Here is a 23,387-nt window from a genome sequence, read left to right as displayed (position 1 = left end):
ACTGATGATGATTCTTGGCTAAGAAAGCAAGATTCTTAAATGTTCAGGACACTGAGGCCTAAGTTCATATCTGACACTCCTTTGTCCAGGCCTTCTGATCCTCATTTTACTTTCAGGACTATAATTCCTGTTAAAATGCCCTTGGGTTTGATTTTCATCATTTAATCATGCTGTCATATCTGTTTGCGCAAGAATGCTGACCTTATTTAGAAATTACTGTTGCAATGTTACCAGATGCACATACTAATGTTCCACTAGGGCCAGTCCTCGTATAAGCAGAATGTTGTGATGCGACAGATATATAGTGCTCACTTGCTTCCTGACACCTGACACTTCCTAACAAGAAAGAAGTCATTTCATGCTACAGTGAGAGAGAGAGAGAGAGAGAGAGAAAACTCAAATTACACAGAATACTTTCCAGAGAAGTAGTTTGTTATTGACTTACCTGTATTTTTATTTTTACCCAATTAATAGATGCACTTGATTTTTAAGAACACAATTAGCACTAAAAAGCTTGTAAGGAAATATAGCTACTGCTCAATTCCTCCCTAGGCCTGAGAATCACTCCTCAGAGAAAACTACTGTCTACTGTTTTAGCTATTTCTTCTATTTATCTACATACATGAAGTTTCATATTTATAGTATTATTTCTTATTTTTCCATTTTGTACATTGTCTATTTACTTCCTATAGTAAAACATCCAAATTTAGTACCTTTACACACTGCGTATTGTCCCGCTCCTCCTCTTTCCATCATAACTTTTGGTTAAATGAATACCCTGTGTTAAAATGACTATGATCACGTAAAATTGTTCACATTGAGGCATATAGCATACAATAATTCTATTTCTTTACTGTACATTTTTTTTCTGTAGGTAATAATTGCCTTTTCTTTCTTTGCTTAGGTTTATATACATCATCTGCTAATTCTTTCCCAACTCCTCCATAGAGTTACAGGTGCTTCTCAGTACTATCAAACACACCCAGTAGTCTATCAGTTTCATCTCCTCTCCTCTCCCCCATAAGACATCTGTCCTAGAGTCTCCTGTTGTTCTGATTCATTCTGTACTTGTTGTTCTTTAGATCAGCTACATAGCTGTTCTGTCACAATTTCCTCTGTTAATAAAGGAATTCTCCTTTCTCTTCTCTGTGTTGAATTCCCTGTTCCCTGTATCCTAAGTTTTCCACTTTGTAGGTTTATTCCTTTGTGATAGTGAAGCACATCCTGGAGTAGCTCTCTGGAAATACATTTCAGAATTTTTTCACACCTGAAATATTCACTGTTAAATGTTTGTCTGGATATAGAATTCCAGAATGAAAATAATCTTTAGTCAGAATGTTGGAGCACTGCTCCAGCTTTCAGTGTTACTACTGAGAGTTGGACTATAAAGAAAGCTGAGCACCAAAGAATTGCTTTTGAACTGTGGTGTTAGAGAAGACTCTTGAGAGTCCCTTGGACTGCAAGAAGATCCAACCAGTCCATCCTGAAGGAGATCAGTCCTGGGTGTTCATTGGAAGGACTGATGCTGAAGCTGAAAACTCCAATACTTTGGCCACCTGATGCGAAGAGCTGACTCATTGGAAAAGACCCTGATGCTGGGAAAGATTGGGGGCAGGAGGAGAAGGGGACGACAGAGGATGAGATGGTTGGATGGCATCACCGACTCAATGGACATGGGTTTGAGTGGACTCTGAGAGTTAGTGATGAACAGGGAGGCCTGGCGTGCTGCAGTTCATGGGGTCACAAAGAGTTGGACACGACTGAGCGATTGAACTGAACTGAACTGGGAAATATGATTACAAACTGATTCCTAATTCTTTGTGAACAAACTTTATTTCTCCTTTGGGAGTTTTTAGGGCTTTCCTGTTTATTCCTGTTATTCTGGCACTTAAAATGTTGCATTTTATTGATGTTTGCCTCTTGTTTTCCAAAAGAGTTAAAAGGAGGTTAAGAAATTATAAAAGAGGTAATGACAGAACATTTCCCAGAAATTAAGGAAATGAGTTAGAGTGCAAGAACTCATCAAATGCCAAGTGCAATATAAAACAGTGGAAAACTAAAAGCTCTGTATGATTGAGTGTGGCCCAGCCATTTTGCTAGGGACTCCTCAAATTTGAACATTGATAAGGTTTTTTCTCTTGGGATTGTTTATTCAGAAAAGACTCTTCCAAAATTCTACCTGGAGGATTAGAAGCCTGACTACGGGTTCTAGAAGTAAAAAAAAAAAAAAAAAAAGGAAAGGAAGTTTTAAAATTGTGCCTGCTTCTCTCCCATACCTTTTACTGTGCCAGACTCTGGAGACTCTCAGGCTGAATTGTTCCAGGGATGAGATCTCCTGGCTATGCTGGGTTGTGAAGTGGTGGTGGCTGGCTGGGATTGGTTACAGAGAGGAACTGGGGGTCTAACTTTCCTTAATACACTTTCAGCCAGTTTTCCTATATTTCACTCTACCTTCTGAGGTATTTGTGCCTCCTATTTGTCAGCCTTTCTGGGGTTATATAGGGCAAATTAGGCTTTTTTGTTGTTGTTGTTGTTGGCATCTCTCTATATATTTAGTTGCAGCTTTCTGCACTCGGGTATTGCCCTTAATGGTCAAAGCTGTTTTCCCAGTGCCACATCTGCTGGGAAAGAGAGAAAAAAGGAGGGTGGGCCAAATAGTTTCCTTTTAAGGATGAGAGGTCTATACATCTTCTTGCTCACATTCTATCGGGATAATTTAGTATCATGGCCACACTTACCTGCAAGGCAGGATGATAAATGTAGTCTCTAGCTAGATATGCCCTGATAAAACTTCATGTGTGTGGAGGGAGGTTATTGTGAAAAGGAGAAAAGGGATAATGGATCCTGGAGGATGATAAGTAGTCTTTGCCATGAGAAGGAATAGTGTCATTCCCTGCAGCATTACAGTGCTTCCCCTGCCTGCAAAGTATTGGTCTTCCACAGACAGACAGGTGGTCAGCATCATGTGCACTTCTGGCATCATCTTCTACTCTGGGCTTATGGGTTGTCTATATTGACCATCTGTATCCACGAGTCCCAGCACTCCTGGTTTCCCTCTAAGCAATTTATTTTGTCCTTCTGACATAAACACAGATCTAAACAGATAAGACTCCCAGCCTCATCAGTTCAGTTCAGTTCAGTTGCTCAGCCGGGCCTGACTCTTTGCGACCCCATGAATCGCAGCACGCCAGGCCTCCCTGTCCATCACCAACTCCCGGAGTTCACTCAGACTCACGTGCATCGAGTCGGTGATGCCATCCAGCCATCTCATCCTCTGTCGTCCCCTTCTCCTCCTGCCCTCAATCCCTCTCAGCATCAGAGTCTTTTCCAATGAGTCAACTCTTCGCATGAGGTGGCCAAAGTACTGGAGTTTCAGCTTCAGCATCATTCCTTCCAAAGAAATCCCAGGGCTGATCTCCTTCAGAATGGACTGGTTGGATCTCCTTGCAGTCCAAGGGACTCTCAAGAGTCCCTTTTGAACACCACAGTTCAAAAGCATCAATTTTTCGGCACTCAGCCTTCTTCACAGTCCAACTCTCACATCCATACATGACCACTGGAAAAACCATAGCCTTGACTAGATGGACCTTAGTCGGCAAAGTAACGTCCCTGCTTTTGAATATGCTGTCTAGGTTGGTCATAACTTCTTCCAAGGAGTAAGTGTTTTTTAACTTCATGGCTGCAGTCACCATCTGCAGTGATTTTGGAGCCCAAAAAAATAAAGTCTGACACTGTTTCCACTGTTTCCCCATCTATTTCCCATGAAGTGATGGGACCGGATGCCATGATCTTCGTTTTCTGAATGTTGAGCTTTAAGCCAACTTTTCACTCTCCACTTTCACTTTCATCAAGAGGCTTTTTAGTTCCTCTTCACTTTCTGCCATAAGGGTGGTGTCATCTGCATATCTGAGGTTATTAATATTTCTCCCGGCAATCTTGATTCCAGCTTGTGCTTTTTCCAGCCCAGCATTTCTCATGATGTACTCTGCATATAAGTTAAATAAGCAGGGTGACAATATACAGCCTTGATGTACTCCTTTTCCTATTTGGAACCAGTCTATTGTTCCATGTCCAGTTCTAACTGTTGCTTCCTGACCTGCATATAGGTGTCTCAAGAGTTAGGTCAGGTGGTCTGGTATTCCCATGTCTTTCAGAATTTTCCACAGTATATTGTGATCCACACAGTCAAAGGCTTTGGCATAGTCAAGAAAGCAGAAATAGATGTTCTTCTGGAACTCTCTTGCTTTTTCCATGGTCCAGCAGATGTTGGCAATTTGATCTCTGGTTCCTCTGCCTTTTCTAAAACCTGCTTGAACATCAGGAAGTTCACATTTCACGTACAGCTGAAGCCTGGCTTGGAGAATTTGAACATTGCTTTACTAGCATGTGAGATGAGTGCAATTGTGCGGTAGTTTGAGCATTCTTTGGCATTGCCTTTCTTAGGGATTGGAATGAAAACTGACCTTTTCCAGTCCTGTGGCCTCTGCTGAGTTTTCTAAATTTGCTGGCATATTGAGTGTAGCTCTTTCACAGCATCATCTTTCAGGATTTGAAATAGCTCAATAGGAATTCCATCACCTCCACTAGCTTTGTTCGTAGTGATGCTTTCTAAGGCCTGCTTGACTTCACATACCAGGATGTCTCGCTTCACGTTCCAGGATGTCTAGGCTTTTTCTACTTATATCATGAGAGTTGGGCCACAATCTCCAAATTGGTACTTATTCTACATGCTATAAGAAAAAACATGCTATGTTTAATACAAAATGGGAAAAAATGTATCTATTTTTCAGTGTTTTCTGTATACCCTGCAGCAGGGCTTATCAAACTTGAACATGTATAGGCATCATGTGGGAACTTGATTAAAATGCAGATTCTGGGGCCTGAAAGTCTGCATTTCTAACAATCTCTTGGGCAATGCCAACTTTGCTATCTAAGAATCATACTTTCATGAGTCAGGCACTAGTACTTCCTCAGGTGGCTAAGTACATCCCTGGTGGGTCAGCAGTAAAGAATTTGCCTGCAATGCAGGAGACGTGGGTTCAATCCCTGGATCGGGAAGATCCCCTGGAGAGGGGAATGGCTACCCACTCCAGTATTCTTGCCTGGGAAATCCCGTGGACAGAGAAGCCTGAAAGGCTACAGTCCATGGGGTTGTAAAAGAGTCAGACACAACTAAGCTACTAAACAACAAGAAGTACTTCCTCTGTTAATATCCATTTACTATCTGCTCTGAGATTAGATAGCTCACTTTAGATGCAGAATTCAAATATATCTAAAGGAGACAAAAACAATAGATGTATTTCTTCTGATAAGCATAACCAAAGGAATTTCACAGATTTCTGCAACTTTTACCGTACACAGGAAATTCAGTCAATAATAATAATGAACGATAAAAAATGATGGGTGGTTTACAATCCTACAAGGGACAACTTTGCCATCTAAAGCACAGAAATCAATTGCAGAAAGCATCCAAAGAGGAAAACTTCAGCTGGCTATTCTCCTCTCTTATGATTTAAGATGCTTAATTAATAAGTATGAACATGTACTCAAAGACCAACACATTTCAAACTATTTTAAGCAACTGGTCTCTAGTTTCATTGTGTCTAAATTTACGGGCAGTTCTGATAGCTGTGGTGGCTGCTGGTTTTTGGAAGCTGTAGCTCAATATGGAGAGCCCTACTTCCTAGTGGAGGCAGGGCAAGATCAATGATTTTTTTCCTTAGCAAACTGAAGTATAAAACAAAAATTCTTTTAATATCCACATTGCTTGCTTCTTTGTTTTATGCTGACTGCATGACTTGTTGAGTGGTTCATTCTCCAAGACTGTCCCTTAGGATTCATTTGCTGGACATACTCATGTCTACCTAAATACTATTGAGTTCAGGTGTCTCATCTATATTTTCAATTTTTGTTTTTCTGTCTTCATATGGAGGAACAGGGAGGAAGGGAGATACACATTTGGTTGTGGGAGAGGGAATTTTGTTAAAGTCTTATTGTTGAAAAAACTGGTTTTATCCCAGTTTTTCTTGAAGTAATCTTTAAGTAGGTGCTTGAGAGCACAGTCAATGAAAGAAAATGGTGCTATCAACAGCTTTGCAAATGGTTTTGGAGTTGGAGGTGGGGGGTGTGAGACAGAGTAAGGGGTTAATTGCTTTTGAATTTTGAAATTGAAATATGACATATGAAACTACAAAAAAAGTATGCAGCTTAATGAATTTTCACAAATTAAACACTAATAATTTAACCAACATCCATATAAACAGAACATTACCAGTACTCTCAGAGGCCTTCCTTATGTTCCCTGTTAGTCACTTATATCAGACCACACCCCTGCTATGCTCATCAAGAAGGATAACCATTTATCTGACTTTAAATACCATAGACTATTTTTGCCTATTTTAAAACTTTATATAAACAGAATCATATTGTATGTATTCTTCTAGGTCTGGTTTCTTTCACTCAGTATTATGTCTATGTGTATTTTTACACATATGTGGCATGTACTTTTGCATATAGTTATAATGTATTGATTTTCATTGCTGTGAATTATTTTTTGTATCAGTTCAGTTCAGTCTGACTCTTTCTGACCCCATGGACTGTAGCAAGCCAGGCATCCCTGTCCATCACCGGAGCCTACTCAAACTCATGTCCATCGCGTTGGTGATGCCATCCAACTTCTGTTGTCCCCTTCTCCTGCCTTCAATCTTTCCCAGCATCAGGGTCTTTTCCAATGAGTTGGTTCTTTGCATCAGGTGGTCAAAGTATTGGAGTTTCAGCTTCAGCATCAGTTCTTCCAGTGAATATTCAGGACTGATTTTCTTTAGGATGGACTGGTTTGATCTCCTTGCAGTCCGAGGGACTCTCAAGAGTCTTCTCCAACACCACAGTTCAAAAGGATCAATTCTTCCACATAATGTACTTCTATACTGTTGATGGTCTTTTGGGTTTTTTTTCCTATTTGGGGCTATTACAAGTAGTGCTGCTATGAATATCCTAACATGCTTCCTTTGGTGAATATGTATATTCATTTCTTTTAAGCATCTAGGAGTGGAATTGCTGGCTGATGGGATAGGCATATGTGGAGCTTGAGTAGGAGGCACTCTAAGGTACTTTTCCAATTTGGTAGGTACCTATCTCTTCAAGCAGCATTTCAGGTAAAAGGCTGTTCTGGAGAAGGCTTAGACAACTAGGACAGAGTAATCTCATGGAACAGAAGGGACAAACGAGATATGGGATATAGAGGGTTATTTCTCTCCACGATTTGTACTTAGGTGCTGTGAATTTACAAATCAGAATGGGACACAAGCTGCTGAAATGCAGAGTACTCTATCTGTTGAGTGGTTTACCAAAGAGCAAGTAATAACATATATATTGTGACAACCTGCGTGGAAGGATGATAGCAATGCACCCATATTCACTCAATCCTGTTAGAATGCAAGCCCAGCCAACATAATGCTTAAATGCTTGAGCTTTCTAATTACATTGTCTGGATTTGACTTTCAGATAGTCACTCATTTGTCAGGAGATTTTTTAGCAAGTCATTTAACTTTTCTGAATTACAGTTTCTTTCTCTGCAAAGTATACATAATGAATATCTATATTTCAAGGTCTTGGGAAGAGTAAATAAGATGATAAATATATAGCTCTTAGTAAGTCCTTGGCATATAGCCTTAATAAGGCATAGCTGATGATAATAATAATAGATAGCATTTATTGTTAACTTACCATATGTTAAAATCTTTATATCTCATGTGAACATCAAAACAATCTAGTAGGTAGATTCTATTATTATTTTATTTTTTCAGATGCAGAAAGAGACTCATAGAGGATAAATGAAGAACTCAATGCCAAGCCTTACTATATACCTACTATAGGCTAGTTGTTCTGAGTTAATTTCTTTAAATAAATATAATGCATGTTAAGTAGTATCCCCAAAACTAGAACTTTCACACATTGCTGGTGGGGATATAAGGTAGTACAATCACTCTGGAAAATGATTTGTCAATTTCTAATAAAGTTAAACACAAACCTACCATATTATCTAGCCATTCCACTCCAGGTATTACTCAAGAGAAATGAAAACACATATCCACAGAATGACTTATATGCGAATGTCAACAGCACTTTTGTTTGTAATAGTGAAAGCTGGAAATAATACAAATGTCATCAATAAGTGAAAACATAAAACAAATTGTAGTGTACTTATACAATGGAATACTACTCAGTAATACATAGGAATGAATTGCTGGTATATGCAATAGTATAATGAACCTCAAATACATTATGGTGGGTGACAGAAGCTAGACAAAAAAAGACTTACACTGTATGATTACATTTATATAAAATTCTAGAAAATACAAACTAATATAGGAATGCAAATTGATCTATTGAGACAGCATATCAGTGGGTACCTGGGACTGAGGGTAGAAGGAGAGATGGACTACAGATGGTCACAGGAATCTCTGGGTGGGGAAGTGGAAATGTTCTATATCTTCATTATGGTGGTATCTTCACACATATATAAAAATTCATGGAAATGTACACTTTAAATGGGTGTGGTTTATTGCATGTGAATAATAACTCAATAGAGCTGTTTTTAAAGAAGTATCTCTAAGAGCCCAGCGTTGATCTCATATCCCAATCCATGATGATGGTAAACTGTGGCAGGGCCACTGTTAGCCTCATGCAGGCTGAGGTTGCCAATTTTACTGAGTTAAGAAGGGAAGTTCTTTACATTATGGCATTTCTTTTCAGATACCTGCTGCAAATAAGTCTCCAGCTTCTGATGGGGCAGGAAGGTTTGTCTTTCAAAGTAAACAAGAAACAAAAAAAGCCATTCTCTGTGATGTGATCCATGGTTCTATAAAATAGTGCCAAGTGTTTGTATTTTTATACCTTTTCCTGCGCTCATGGGGGAGAGGAACTGATTTACAAGTGTCACTAAGCCCATGTGTGTCCTTTGACCTCTAATAATATTTATGCATATGCTACAAATTTTTATTTTTCCAAGGGTAAGCAAAATGTTAGAATTCCTCCTCATATGAAATTCAAATTAGCTCATAAATTAGCTCATATTGCATTCTGAATTAGGTACTTCACTCTAAATAACTTGTGCTTTTTTATGGCTTATTTTGAAAAAAAGATGAACAGTGATGCTGGATTCCACATACAAGATAGGCATAAGGCACTTGTGCTTCAGATGCTGTGAAAAGACAGTTGAAATAATGCTTTCCCTCCCTTCAAATCCTGTCTAGAAAAACTGCCATATGGCTGTCATTGTAGTTTTTCCTTGAACATTTTGCAAGGAAGGGTTAGATCCACAAAAAAAAAGGGGGGGGGGAAATGACATGGATTGAGCAGTTATTAAGTACAAAGCATTGCATTATTTGTTTTACAAAAGTTGTTTCATGCAAGTGTTCCAACAACATTGCAAGGCCTGTGGTGTTAGTCCCATTTTATAGGTAAGGAACTGTGGTTCATCAAGAGCCCCTAAAGCATTTGCCAATTTGAAGGCAAGAGTTGAGAAGCTGAGAAACTGAACAGAGGTTTTAGGAATCTCATGCATTTGGAGGTTAAAAACTTGAGTTCAAAGCTCTACAAGGAGGAGGAGTCCTTGTGGATACTGATGGCTTTCAGTTGAAACCCTTGAAAGATTGTACCTTAGGGAAAAGAGTGAACTGGTATATCAGCAAGATGGTGGAAGAGGAGGCTCCTAAGTTTCCCTTCTCCCATGGATGCACTGAATATATAGCTACAGATGGATCAATTCTCTCTGAGAGAAATCCAGAAACTAAATAACTCCTACCCATTAGAGGACTGAAAGAATACCCACAACAAAACAAGTAGGAAGAACTGAGACACTGACGCCATAAACCCCACTCTTGAGACAGTGCCTTACAATTGGGAGGGAACCTCCAACTCCTAGATTCTCCCTGAGGAGAGCAAGGTTTTGATTGTACATCTGGCATTCCAACATTTATAGTTGCCACTGGAGGGACTGGCTCCCAAATAACCTAGCTTGAAGAGCCAAGAGGACTTGGCATTCACAAGTCCCCTATCATGACAGAAAATAAACAAGTGGTTTTTAAATGAGTGCATGGGCTGGAAGAAGCACAAGCTGGAATCAAGATTGCAGGGAGAAATATCAACAACCCCAGATATGCAGATGAACCACCCTTATGGCAGAAAGTGAAGAGGAACTAAAAACCCTCTTTATGAAAGTAAAGGAGAAGAGTGAAAAAGTTGGCTTAAAGCTCAACATTCAGAAAACAAAGATCATGGCATCCGGTCCCATCACTTCATGGGAAATAGATGGGGAAACAGTGTCAGACTTTACTTTTTTGGGCTCCAAAATCACTGCAGATGGTGATTGCAGCCATTAAATTAAAAGACACTTACTCCTTGGAAGGAAAGTTATGACCAACCTAGATAGCATATTCCAAAGCAGAGACATTACTTTCTCAACGGTCCATCTAGTCAAGGCTATGGTTTTGCTGAGCACCGAAGAACTGATGCTTTGAACTGTGGTGTTGGAGAAGACTCTTGAGAGTCCCTTGGACTGCAAGGAGATCCAACCAGTCCATTTTAAAGGAGATCAGTCCTGGGTGTTTTTTGGAAGGAATGATGCTAAAGCTGAAACTCCAGTACTTTGGCCACCTCATGCAAAGAGTTGACTCATTGGAAACGACTCTGATGCTGGGAGGGATTGGGGGCAGGAGGAGAAGGGTATGACTGAGGATGAGATGGCTGGATGACATCACGGACTCGATGGACGTGAGTCTGAGTGAACTCAGGGAGTTGGTGATGGACAGGGAGACCTGGCGTGCTGCAATTCATGGAGTCGCAAAGAGTCGGACCTGACTGAGCGACTGAACTGAACTGAACTGATGGGCATTTCTCACAGGTATCCCCCTGGGCTCAGCACAGAGTGTATGTGTGTGTTTGTTGCTCAGTCGTGTCTGACTCTGCAACCCAATGGACTGTAGCTCATCAGGCTTCTCTGTCCATGAGATTCTCCAGGCAAAAATACTGGAGTGGACCCCTTCTCCAGAGGATCTTCCTGACCCAGGGATCAAACCCTGGTCTCCGGCATTGCAGGCAGATTCTTTACCATTTGAGCTACAGGGAAGTCAGCACAAAGGGAACAGGCAATAAAGCCTAGCTCTGTTTTTGCCTAGAAGGGATTTGACTGCATACTTCTCCAGCTGCTGTCCAAGATTCAGACTTCTAATTAGCTTGTGTCTGAGAGCTGACTGTGCTCTTTCTGGAGCTTGAAAGGGCTTGTGGGCACTTCCCTTGTCTTCTCTCTCTAGCTTGCTACAACAATAAAACCACCTTTCCAGCTTCTGCCTGGGAGGAACTTCTCTACATATCTAATGCTCTAACTTTTACAGCTTCAACCCGAGGGACAGGCTCCCCAAACACCTAACTCAGAGATCCAAAAGGGCTTGCCATTCACATGTCCCCCAGGACCACAGAAAAGAAAGAAGCAGTTTTTAAATGGGTGCACAGGCACTTTCGACAGCTATTCCCCTGGGCTCAGTGCAGAGGGAGCAGGCAAAAATGCCCAGCTTCAGTTTCTCCCTGGAAAGTGTTTGACTGCTTATTTTCCCCATCTGCTGGCTGAGGGTCAGGCCTCTAAACAGCCTGCATCTGGGAGCTGGCTAGACTCGACCTGGAGTCTGAAAGGGCTTTGGGATACATCTTCTACCTTATCCTCGTCACTCCAACAATAAAACCAAGTCTCTAGTTTTTCCCTGGAAGGAACTTGTCTGTACATCTAGCACCGCAACTTTTACAAATTTTACCTGGAGACTGTCTCCTAAATTACCTAGCTCTGGGAGCTGACAGGGCTCAGCATTTCTGATTCCCCTGGGACCACAGAGAACAAGTTTTATATAGTTTCCCAGGTGGCTCAATGGTAAAAAAATCTGCCTCCAATCCGGAGATGAGGGTTCAGTCTCTGGGTCGGGAAGATCCCCTGGAGGAGGAAGTGGCAACCCACTCCAGTATTAATGCCTGGGAAATCCCATGGACAGGGGAACCTGGTGGGCTACAGTCCATGGGGTCACAAAGAATTGGACATGAGTTAATGACTAAACAACAACAACAAGTACTTCCAGCAGCTAGTTCCCTTGGATCAGTACAGACTGAGTAGGTAAGACCACTCTGCTCCTTCTCTCCCCTTATCTCCTTGATATGGGCAAGACTGCATTCCTAATATCCCTTCTCAGCAGCTTCCTGAGGATCCAGCTTTCAATTAGGATACATCTGGGAGCTGACCAGGCAAGCAATTAACTCTTCTTCAGGAGCCTGAACAGGCATGTGGGCACTGACCTAACTTTGAGGGAACTGATCAGACTTCAGTTCAGTCGCTCAGTCGTGTCTGACTCTTTGTGACCCCATGGACTGCAGCACACCAGGCATCCTTGTCCATCACCAACTCCTGGAGCTTGCTCAAACTCATGTCCATTGAGTCAGTGATGCCATCCAACCATCTCATCACTGTAGTCCCCTTCTTCTCCTGCCTTCAATCTTTCCCAGCATCAGGGTCTTTTCAAATGAATCAATTCTTCTCATCAGGTGGCCAAAGTATTGGAGTTTCAGCTTTAGCATCAGTCCTTCCAATGAATATTCAGGATTGATTTCCTTTAGGATTGACTGGTTTGATCTTGCAGTCTGAGGGACTCTCAAGAGTCTTCTCCAACACCACAATTCAAAAGCATCAATTCTTTGGTGCTCAGCTTTTGTTATGGTCCAACTCTCACATCCATACATGACTACTGGAAAAACCATAGCTTTGACTAGACGGACCTTTGTCAGCAACATCTCTGCTTTTTAATATACTGTCTAGGTTGGTCATAGCTTTTCTTCCAAGGAACAAGTGTCTTTTAATATCATGGCTGCAGTCACCATCTGCAGTGATTTTGGAACCCAAGAAAATAAAGTCTGTCGCTGTTTCTATCATTTCCCCATCTATTTGCGATGAAGTGATGGGACTGGATGAGACCTGGCACCCACTAATCTCATGGAAGCACTAAAAACAAAGATGGTGGTATAGGTTTGACAATCAGAAGGGTTTGACAGGCACTCATAATTTTGGGCTGATTGGCAAAGATCGTCTCCTACACATGACCAGTCTGTTAAGACTGGGAGAGGTGACTATTTTATCTACTGTACAGAAACCAATATAGAAAGTCAAGGAATTAAAAGTAAAAAGTAAAACACAACTATATGCTGCCTACAAGAGACTCACTTTAGCTTTAAGGACACATAAAAATTGAAAATAAAGACATGAAAAAGATCTTTCATGCAAACGCAAACCAGTAGAGAGCAAGGGTAGCTATACATATATCTAACAAACTTTAAGTCAACAACTATTACAAGAGACAAAGAAGGTCACTATAAAGTGATAGAGGGGTCAATTCAAGGGGATATAGCAATTGTAAACATTTATGCACCCAACATTGGTGCATTTAAATATATAAAGCAAATAAAATATATCTGAAAGGAGAAATAGACAGAAAAACAACAATAAGGAACTTCAGGACTCCATTTTCAACAATGGATAGATCATCCAGACAGAGAAATCAGTAAGAAAATGTAGGATATGAACTACACTTTAAATCAAATGACCCTAACAGGCATATATGAAAAATTCCATCCAATGGCAGCAGAATACATGTTCTTCTCAAGTGCTCACAAAACATTCTCTGGGATAAATCATATATTAGACCAAAGATTAAGTCTTAACGAATTTAACTTTGAAATCATGTCAGTAATCTTGTCTGACCATTATAGTATGAAACTAGAAACCAACAAGAGAAGAAAAGCTCGAAAATTGAAGAATGTGCGGAAACGAAACTACAAACTCCAAACAACCAATGAGTGAAAGAAGAAAGCAAAAGAGAAATAAAAAATATCTTGAGACAAATGAAAATGAAAACACAACATACACAAACACAACACCAAAAGCAATGCTGAAAGAGAATTTTATGGTGATGAAAGCCTACATTATGAAAAAAGAATGATCTCAAATAAACAATCTAACTTTACACCTCAAGGAACTAGAAAAACAACTGATACCACAGACATACAAGGCATCATAAAAGAATAGTATGAACAATTATATGCCAATATATTGGATAACTTAGAAGAAATGGATAAGTTTTTGGAAACATACAACCTACCAAGGCTGAATCCTGAAGAAATACAAAATCTAAACACACCAACTATGAGTAATATTGAATAATTGGTAGTTTAAAAATTTCCCAACAAACAGAAGTTCAGGATTAGATGGCTTCACTGGTAAAATATACCAAACATTTGAAGAAGATCTAATATCCGTCTTTCTCAAACTCTCCCAAAGAATGGAAGAGAAAGGAATTTTTCCAAACTCATTTTATTAGGTCAGCATTACCTTGGTATCAAAGCCAAACAAGGACTCTATAAGAAAACTACAGGCTAATATTACTGATGAACATAGATACAACATTCCTCAACAAAATATTAGCAAATCAAATTCAACAGCACATTAAACTGCACACCATGATCAAGTGGGATTAATTCCTGGAAAGCATGGATAATTCAACATACAAAAATCAATCAATGTGATATACACATTAACAAAATGAAGAATAAAAATTATATGATCATATAGATACAGAATAAGCATTTGACAAAATTCACCATCCTTTCATTATAAAAACTGTCAACAAATTAGATGCAGAAGGACTGTATATCAATATGACAAGCCCACAGCAAACATAATATTCTGTGGTGGAAAGCAGAAAGCTTTTCATCTAAGATCAGGAATAAGACAAGGATGCACATTCTCACCACTATTATTCAACAGAGTACTGGAATTTCTAGCCAGAACAATTAGACAGGAAAAAGAAATGAAAGGCACAATTAAAAGGAAGAACTAAAATTGTCTCTTTTTGCAGATGACAAAATCTTACATAAGGAGACGCTGAAGACTCTACTAAGATATTGTTAGAACTGATAAATGAATTCAGTAAGTTACAGGATATAAAATCAACATACATAAATCAATTGTGTTTGTAAACACTAATGATAAACTATACAAAAAAATTAAGAAAAAGAACCCCATTTTCAATAGTATCAAAAAGAATAAAATAGTTAGGATTAAATTTAACCAAGGAGGTGAAAAATCTGGGCATTGAAAACTATAAAATGTTGTGCAAAAAATTAAAGAAGATATAAATAAATGGAAAGATATCCTGAGTTCATGAATTGGAGGAATTAATATTAAAATGGTCATACTACCCAAAGTGATCTCTAGATTCAATGTGATTCTTACCAAAATTCTAATGTCATTTTTCACAGAAATAGAAAAAAAATCCTAAAATTCATATGGAACCACAAAAGGCCCCAAATAGCTAAAGCAATCATTCACAAGAAGAGTAGAGCTGGAGGCATCAGACTTTCTTGTTTCAAATTATATTGCAAAGCTATAGTAAGCAAAACAATATGGTATTGGCATAAAACAGATATAAGACCAATGGAATAGAATCAGGAGCCCAGAAATGAACCCATGAATATATAGTCAACTAATACTTCACAACAGAACCAATAATCCTCAATGTGGAAAAGATTTTTTTTTTTCAATAAATGGTTCTGGGGAAACTGGTAATCACATGTAGAAGAGTGAAACTGGATTCCTGTCTTGCACCACTCAAAAAATTAACTTGAAATAAAATAAAGACTTAAATGTAAGACCTTAAACTGTAAAACTTTTAGAAAAAAAGGTAATTTCCTTGACATTGATCTTGGCAATTATTTTTTGAACATCATACCAAAAGCACAAATGACAAAAGCAAAGCAGAAGTACATTAAGTAGGAGCACATCATACTATAAAGCTTCTGTACCACAAAAGATAGAATTTTAAAACATGAAAAAGCAACATACAGAATAGGAAAAAATATTTTCAAACCATCTATCTGATAAGGGGCTTAATATCCGTAATATACAAAATACTCATACAGCTCAAAGAATCTAATTAAAAAATGGACAGCAGATCTGAATTGACATTTTTGCAAAGACATACAAATGGCCAATAGGTACACGAAAAGTTGCTAAACATCACTAATCATCAGGGATATGAAAATCCAAACCACAAAGAGATATCACCCCATTGCTGTTAAGTTGCCTATTCTCAAAAAGTCAAAAGATAACAAGTGCTGGTGAGAATGTGTTCAAAGGAAATAAAATCCCTATCTTGAAGAGATACTTGAACTCCTATGCTCATTGTAGCATTATTCACAAATAGGCAAGACATGGAAACAACCTAAATGTCTGTCAGCAAATGAATGGATAAAGGAAATGTGATACACACATGCATACACATATACACACATCCACCCTGCCATCTGTGATAATATGCATGATACACATAATACACATAATATGTATGACATGCATGTAGGATATTACGATATGTGAAATAAGGCAGACATAGAAAGCCAAATGTTGCATGGAATTAAAAAAAACTCATAGTATGGACAGTAGAATAGTGGTTACCAGAGGATGGCACGTGTGGGAAAAGAGATTTTTTAAAAAAGAAAAAAGAAAGTAGAAGTAAAATGGTAATTGCCATGAGCTGGGGGAAAAGTGTCATGGGGAGTTATTACTTAGTTGGTATAGAGCTTCATTTTTGAAAGATGCAAAGAGTACTAGAGATGGCTGGTGAGGATGGTTGCATGACAGTATGAATGCATGTAATACCACTGGACCATATATTTTAAAACAGTTAATATAGTGAGTTTTATATTACATGTATTTTGCCACAATAAAAAAAGGGTAAACAGTTAACGCGCCAGCTCTCACTACAATTTAAACCAAGCTTCAAATCAGCTTAATCCCAGACAAAAGTAAGACAATTTGCCCCTATCTTAACTTCCTGTCAGAAGTAAAAGGAGATCATCTCTGGAGGAAGATAACATTTTAAAGCCTCAAAGTATCTTCTACCATTTCAAAAATACAACGTTCAGTGTTCAGTAAGTAAAACTGCAACTAAGTATGACCATTCGTCCATTCATCCCATGCTCAGTCGTATTCAACCCTGTGGCCCTATGGACTTAGCACACCAGGCTCTTCTGTCCATGGGATTTTCCAGGCAAGGATATTGGAAGCGGTTACCAATTTCTCCTCCAAGGGATCTTCCTGGCCCGGGAATTGAACCCCTGTCTCCTGCATTGCAGGCGGATTCTTTACTGCTAGGGCCATTGGGAAAACCCCCAATAAGTATGATAAAAGACAACAATTTATTAATACTTAAAAAGGGGAAAAATCAGGAAATAGAAACAGACATACTAGAGACCCAGATATTGAGTCATAGGTTTAAAATAACTGATTAATATGTTTGATAAATTACATGACAAGAAGAGAAATTTCAGCAGAAAACTGGAAGCGGTAAGAATCAATCAGAAATTTTAAAACTGAAAAATATAAACACTGAAATTAAGAACTCAGTAGATGGGATTTATACAATAGGTTTAGAATTTGTTGAATTATATATATTCCTTCCAGCTCAGAAATGCTAATATACACAGAGGATAAAATAACTTCTTTTGTTTTAGTTCAACTGAAAGAATCCTATTTTAGAGTGAAACCTCTGAGTGTTAATTTTCCGTCTTTTGAACATTGGAGGTAATTGTGTTAATGCAGCTTTCCTTGAGTAGAATAATAAAATGTATAGTCATAAACACATTTACAAATTACTATGTTCTTTATCAAGACTTCAGAGGTTTAGCTTCCCTGTCTGATGTTTTGCAGTTGGTTTTAGCCTAGAAATTTGAATTAGTTCACACAATGCCACTGCAATGCTAACTCTTCATGATTGCTGGATTCATTTCCATTATCTTTGGCAAGAAGAGAAAATTATTCTTGCTAACACTAATTGATAAGGAAGGTAAGTGTGAGCTCTGAACCTTGAAATCAGAATTTTTTGAAAAAAGGAATTTACCTTTACAAACCTTGGTGAAGCATGGTTTTCCAAAATTACTTTTGAAATGAATTCATTTATTCTATTAATATTTTTTTCCTAATTTAAAAACTAGAACTCATGAATGATTTTTAAATCAAAGGTATGTCCAATACCTAGAATCTTCAGATTCAGAATTTATTTTACCTATTAAACCAGTCTTGTAGACATAGTATCAAAATCATACCATCCTCTCTACTTTTCTGCCTCTAGTTCACATTTTCTAACGTCAACTACCTAAATCTGTTGATTGTAAGTGACATACTCTATTAGAGGCTTATAATCTGATTGAAGATTATGTACAAGATTTGAGGCACATCTTATTTAATCCTCAAAACAAACCTGAAAATTAAGTATTATTATCCTCATTTTGAGAATGGGAAAATGGAGAGGTTCTAGACATTCTTATCATTCCCAATGACACCTAGCTAATAAGACATAAACCTGGGATTCAAACCTACGTGGGAATAACCCCATGGACTGCAGCCTACCAGGCTCCTTTGTCCATGTCTGGAAAATCCCATGGATGAAGGAGGCTGGTAGGCTGCAGTCCATGAGGTCACTAAGAGTCAGACACGACTGAGCGACTTCACTTTCACTTTTCACTTTCATGCATTGGAGAAGGAAATGGCAACCCACTCCAGTGTTTTTGCCTGGAGAATCCCAGGGACGGGGGAGCCTGATGGGCTGCCGTCTATGGGGTCGCACAGAGTCGGACATGACTGAAGCGACTTAGCAGCTGTAGCAGCAGCACCCTTGTGCTTGAATGCCCATTTCTACTCCACTGTCAGTTAATCACTGGAAACCTTTTTCCTCCTGGCATCTGTATTTCTTAGAGGAACTTTAGGTTTCTTTTTATAATGATGGATGCAATCCTAAAGAATACAGTTCTGCAGGCCATGGTTTTATTTTAAAAACCATTTTTGGTCTAGAAAGCCAATTTGAATGACTGTGTTGCTTTTCTAATGGTTTACAGTAATCATAGAGAAATCATTCAGAGCTGAGCAAGTTACATTGCCTCAGGTGTATAACTTTACATCAGCGACCTGGTAGGCTGACAGGGAGGACAGAAATCTGTTAGAGTAAATTCAATCACTGTCCTCAAGGAAATTGCAAGATAGTAGACAGATTATTTTCAAAGTACATACAGAAAAACACAGAAATACAGATTTAAACACATAACCTAGGATCATTTTTAGTCCAGTTTATATCTTTACTTTGTGGAATCCAGGGCTTCTTGAGATATAACATAGAGGCACAATTTACATGAACATTAAAGTCACAAAGGGGTTTTGTTAGCCATATCTCTACACACACCCAGCATATATTTAGATCAAGAAATTCCCCAGGAGGCAATAACTGACATGTTGTTCCTGCAGAGAGACTCTTGGGATTATCTAAGAAATGTGCTCAGGCATTTGCTGCTTAGGGACTTAACTCTGGTTTCTTCCTAAGTAGGGCCAGCGCTAGTGGTAATGAGCCCGCCTACCAAAGCAGGAGAAGGGGGTTTGATCCCTAGGTTGGGAAGATCCCCTGGAGGAGGGCACGGCTACCTACTCCAATATTCTTGCCTGGAAAATCCCATGGACAGAAGGGCCTGGCAGGTACAGTCCATAGGGTTTGCAGAGTCAGACATGACTGAAGTGACTGAACGTGCATGCACAGGGCCATTACTGAAAGCTTCCTCAGCACTGAACCATGCATTCTTTAATTTCCTCAAAAGAAGACACTGCAAAAATCAAACTGTGACTTAAACTCAGGGATGTGTTTTTAAAGACCAGTAATAAACTCCAGGGGCAGTGGCCTGGAGTGCATCCTAAAATAGTCACCCCAGAAGAAACAGCTATGGAGGAGGTGTGTGTGACTTGTAAAAAGGGTCAAACAGGTAAGCTTGATAGAATTGGGGTCCCTGTAATCTAAGAGGGGGAATAGAATGAAACAAAAGCCTTTATTATTTGCGTGTTAGACTTTTCAGCAGCTGAGGCTAAGCTTCTTCAGACGTAAATAGGCTTTTTGGGAAACTGTTCAGGAAAAAATTTCTGGACAATCTGAGCCCTCAAATATAACATGGCAGACACAAAAGAAAGATCCTGCTTCATATACTGACATCTTGTGCAGAAGTTCAGAAAAGGGGAGAACCAAAGGCCAGGAGCAGGAAGAAAGAAGACTTTATTGCAGCTAAGAGCAGCCAGCTAATGAGGCAATTCCATGCGGGCAGGCTGGATGCAAGTACCTGATGTTTACATTTGTTCAAAGAGCCTCAAAGAACCATTTGCGGTTTTAAGGTGCAAATGATAATAGGTAAGAAGAGATCAGAGGCATGAGATAGACAAGGAGATCCCTCTCTGATAATTGCTGTGTCTTATCTATTAAATTCTAAATAACTACAAATTTGGAGCTAGAATCTTCAGGTTTAGAATTAATTTTATCTATTAAATGTCTTAACATAATTTCAAAATCATATCACCCTCTACATTTCCCCCAATATAATGACTTCAGTTCAGTTGCTAATGTCAAGAGAGAAATGATATGTTTTCAATTTTAATTAAACAGTAAAGAAAAAGGAAAAAAAAAAAACCCTTCCACTTCAAGCCATTACAAAGTAACTGACCCTTGACTGAGTCTCCTGTCAGTAACAAGTAAAAATTAGACAAAATATTATGTGGCAACTACTCTCAGGCAATGAGCAGTAGGCTGTGCAGTACTGTAATAATCCTTGAGGAAATGAAAATACACAAAATGAGCCCCACAGTTATGCCAGCTTTTTGCCCAAGAGTACTTCTTTGTCTCATACTGAGAGATGGAGCCCAAGTAGAACATCTTCCTTAAAAAGCCAGAAATTGGGGTTCTGGGCTGTTGAAGAGACTGAAATGTGTGGACCTGAATACCAGGGAAAGTGGAGCTTTGGAGAAGTTTACATGGTTGGAGGTTCAGGGCTGGGCTGCACATAGGCAGGGATTGTCTCTACTAGGCTTATCAGAGATTGTATATTATTGGGTTGATTGCTACATGGAGACACCAGAGGTTATGCACGGTAAAAGACTGGAATTCTGGCTGCAGAGGAGAGATCCCACCGAGGACCTCAGGCATTCAGTTGAGAAGCCCACACCTCAGGAGAAAGGACCATGTCCTAGATAAGAGACAGGAAGTAAAGACCCACTCGAACAGAATAAAACTAAGTCCAACAGGACCTAGAGATTTCATTAGTAATTCAAGAGATTTTTTGGAACAACACTCAATGTTGTTCTTTAAAATAAGATGATGTAATCTAGACCCTACAATTAATCATTTACAATATTTATTAATAGCATACAACCTTCATCCCCACCCCCACAAACAAAATCTCCTCAGGCATACAGTAAGTACAGGCCAGGGATGCTGCTAAATATTTTACAATGCACAGGACAGCCTCCACAACAGAAAATTATTTGACCCAAAATGTCAGTAGTGCTGAGGCTCAGAAATCCTGCTCTAAGACAAGCACTAAGAAAGATACAAAGAGGTATTATATAGGAATTAAAATGGAATTATAAAAAATATTTGGTAGTCCAAAAGAAGTCAGGAAGTGAAGAATAGAGAAACAAAAAGCAGACTGAACAATTAAAAAAAAAACCAGCAAGATGGTAAGCTCATCCAAGTCTCATTAATAATTAGGCCATATGCAAACAGTAACTCAAGTTGTGTCACAGATGTGAACATGAAAGCTAAAACAATAAAATGTCTAGAAAAATGCTCCTAGAGAATATCTTTGTTATCTAAAAGCAGGCAAAGATTTTTAAAATAGAGCACAGAAATCAATAAATATAAAAAAATTGATAACTTCATCAAAATTTAAACCTTTTGCTTATTAAAGTAGACAGGTGAGAAAATGCAAAGGCAAGCCAGAGACTAACAGAAAATATTCACAATATAGATATCTGATAAAGGGTTTACAGGAAAGGTATACGAAGAATGCATTCAATGCAACAACATAAAGGCAATCAACTCTATTAAAAATGGTGAAAATACTTGAAGAGACACCTAAGAAAGGAAGACATATAAATGCCCAATAAGCACAGAGGAAAGGGCTCAAATGTATTCTCATGGAAATAGAAACTAAAATCACAATGAGCAGTTAAGATCTCAATTCAACCACTAGAGTGACTAAAATTAAAATGACTGCCAACACCAAATTTTGTTGAGAATATGGAGCAACTCGTATATTGCTGATAAAGTGGAAAATGATATAGTCTTTCATACTATATATCCAGCAATCCCACTCCCACTCATAACCGACAGAAATGAAAATATAACTCCGCAAAAACCATTTGTACAAGAATGTTTATAGATGCTTTATTTATCATGGCCTCAAACTGGAAACACTTCCAATTGGTGGCATCATTATACAATATTCCTCAGCAATAAAACAGTGTGAATGAATATCAAAATCATTATATTGAGTGAGAAAAGAATACATTCTTTATGTTGCTAACAGATAAAATTAATCAAGAATGATCAAAATTAGAACAGTGCTTGTCTATGGGAATGTAAAAATTGAAAGGGGGCATTAGGGAATTTTCTAAAGTGGTGGAAGTGTTTTGTATTTTGATTGAGGCATTAGTTACATGGGTGTGTACATTTGTCAAAACTAATTAAATTGTACCCTTTATATCTGTGCACCTAACTGTATGTAAATTTTACCCCAATTAAAAAAAAAATCTCAAAGGGAAAATCATTTTAGGGCCAGATAATGATCAATCTTGCAAGCCAGGTTAATGACTTTAGACTTTATTTTGCATGCAACAGGTCTTCAATAGAGATTTTTAACCAGGGACTGAATATATTTATTTTTTAAGGGACATATTTTTCACAAATATGTAGAAGACAGATTGGAGAAATGGAAACGTGTGGTGGGGTTGGAGAGAGATAAGGAAGAGTTGAAGATGGTTGCCGTTTGCCAAGGTAAAGACCATACTTTTTTTTAATAGGGCAAAGTGAATGAAGAGTCAAAGGGCCAAGAAACTGGTTCAGTTACAGATGAGGTGAAGCTGCCTGCAGGGAATCTATACTGAGTTTTAAACCAGCACTCGGAGGTATGGATTTGGAACACAGGAGAGTGATCAGCACTGGAATCAGAGCTAGGATGAAGATCAGGTGGCCTGAGAAAATAAGCAGAGTAGGAGCGAAAAAAAAGTGCTAAAGGTAGTATACAACACTTGGGAACTCAGAACTGATAGCTTGTACCGAGAATTCAGAAAAAGCGTGTAAAGCTTCTAAATGCTAAAAATATGACCTGCTCACTTTCATAAACCCCAAAGTGCCCTCCTGCCTTAGTCCTACAGTCTTACACGCTACTTATCACTGATAACATACAAGAGGGACAAAGGAAGGTAGGTTTGATAA

The sequence above is a fragment of the Budorcas taxicolor genome, chromosome X, assembly GCF_023091745.1.
Source record: "Budorcas taxicolor isolate Tak-1 chromosome X, Takin1.1, whole genome shotgun sequence".
In the NCBI taxonomy this organism is placed as follows: Eukaryota; Metazoa; Chordata; class Mammalia; order Artiodactyla; family Bovidae; genus Budorcas; species Budorcas taxicolor.
The sequence above is the reverse complement of the archived record's forward strand: the minus strand, read 5'-3'. Positions refer to the sequence as shown.